We start from the raw sequence: 2,253 nt of genomic DNA, 5'->3' as shown, positions 1-2,253 counted from the left end.
CCAAAAAACCCAAAACAACACTACACAACAATGAATGAATGAATATCCAAAGTCTCTGTAAACTTTCATTAAAATTAATTTTTTTAAAAAATCATGCAATGCTCCCTTGCTCTATTCCAAAAACAGCTTCCTGGTCTAGGTATAAGTACTACATGAGCACAATTAAAAGTTCTAGGCTTCCCATTCTTCTTAATGTTTTCCACAATTTATTACAGGCTTCATTATAGAAATTAGACTGGAGATAGAAGGATTGCATTTTATTCATTCAGTAGCTCATTTCCTGCAAATCTTTCTCCCCTTTACATTTAAGACAGGATTTTATTCAAAATCCATCAAAGAAATGGACAGTTGGTGTCTGTGACAAACGTTCATGTTTTAAAGCATAGGTCAGTAGTTGTATATGGAAGTATACACTGCCACATACAAATTAACTGATCAGACCGCAACTTTTCAATGTTAGAACAGAAAAAGCTTCCTTGTAAAAGCAGCACCTTTGTGACATTTTAACTTTAATATTCTTTTTCTTCCTCCTCACCCTCTCCTTCAACAGAATCCACACCCACTTCTTTATAATCCTTCTCAAGGGCAGCCATGTCGTCACAGGCCTCAGAAAACTCTCCTTCCTCCATCTCTTCACTCATGTACCAGTGAACAAAAGCACGCTCGGCATATATCAGGTCAAACTTGTGGTCCAGGGGAGCCTGGGCCTCAGCAATGGCTGTGGTGTTGCTAAGAAGGCACACAGCTCGATGTACTTTGGCAAGGTCTCCACCAGGTACCACACTGGGAGGCTGGTAATACCAGCCTTGAATCCATCTGGGTACCAATCCTCAAACTAGATGGTAGGTTTGGTCTTGATGGTGGCAATGGCAGCACTGACATCTTTGGGAACTACATCACCATTGTACAATAAGCAGCAAGCCATGTATTTACCATGGCAAGGGTCACATTTTACCATCTGGTTGGCTGCCTCAAAGCCAGAAATAGTAATCTCTGCTACAGAAAGCTGTTCATGGTAAGCTTTCTCAGGAGAGATAACAGGGGTATATGTGGCCAGAGGGAAGTAGACGTAGGGACAAGGCACCAAATTGGTCCTTAATTCTGTCAGGTTGACATTCAGGACGCCATCAAATCTAAGGGAAGCAGTTATAGAAGACACAACATTCAATATCAGAGTTTCTGTAGCAGATGTCATAGATGGCCTCATTGTCTAACATAAAAGCACAATCTGAGTGCTTCAGAGTGGTGTAGGTGGTGAGACTGGAGTTGTAGGGCTCAACTGCAGCTGTGGAAACCTAGGTGGGCTGGGTAAATGGAAAACTCCAGTTTGGACTTCTTGCCATAATAATCAACAGAGAGGCACTCCATCAGCAGGGATGTGAAGACAGAATCAGTTCCCCCACCAAAGCTGTGGAAAACCAAGAAGCCCTGGAAACCTGTCCACTGGTCAGCCAATTTTCTAATGTGGTCTAGAACCAAGTCAATGAACTCTATGCCAATGGTGTAGTGCCCATGGGCATAGCTATTGTCAGCATCTTTATTGTTTGTGTGAGTGATTCAGGGTGGAAGAGTCAGCAGTAGGCACCAGTGCCTACTTCATCAATGATTGTGGGTTCCAGGTCTACAAAAATCACCCTGTGAATGTGCTTGCCAGCACCAATGTCACTGAAGATGTTGAAGGAATTATATCCTTCAATAGCCTTGTTGCTTGGCATCTGGCCATCACTCTGGATGCCATGTTACAAACAGTGTAGCTCCTAGCAGGCATTGCCAATCTGGACACCAGCCTAGCCAACGTGGATGGAAATGCACTCATGCCATCTTCGCAATTACTTGCTAGGCATCAGAGAGCTGTACAATAACTGAGGATGACAGAAGAAGACTTGATGCTTTCAGTCGTGATGCTGGAGAAGAGTCTTTAACATACCATGGACTGCCAAGAAAACAACTAGATCTGTCTTGGAGAGGGTGAAGCCTCTCCTTGGAGGCTAGGATTCTGAAGTTCCATCTCACATACTTTGAGCACATGTCCAGGAGGGACCAGTCCTTAGAGAAGGACATCGTGCCTGGAAGGGTGGAGGAACAGCACAGGAAAGGAAAACCCCAGATGAGATGGACTGATATAGTAACTGAGGCAATGGGTAGGTATGTTGGAATCAGTGACTGGCTCAGGACAGGGCAGGCTTCAGAGCTGCTATACATAGGGTTGCTATGAGTTGCGGGTGACATGACAGCACATAACAACATCATCAA

At 43.9% G+C, this 2,253-nt stretch overlaps 1 pseudogene; it reads right to left on the bottom strand.

The window, feature by feature from the left end:
• Positions 1 to 509: 509 nt before the first annotated feature.
• Positions 510 to 2,253, bottom strand: part of LOC102866886 — a 12,230-nt pseudogene continuing 10,486 nt past the window's right edge.

Source organism: Elephantulus edwardii, unplaced genomic scaffold (genome assembly GCF_000299155.1).
Source record: "Elephantulus edwardii isolate Elephantulus edwardi_28Jun2011 unplaced genomic scaffold, EleEdw1.0 scaffold00471, whole genome shotgun sequence".
NCBI lineage: Eukaryota > Metazoa > Chordata > Mammalia > Macroscelidea > Macroscelididae > Elephantulus > Elephantulus edwardii.
The sequence above is the reverse complement of the archived record's forward strand: the minus strand, read 5'-3'. Positions and strand labels throughout refer to the sequence as shown.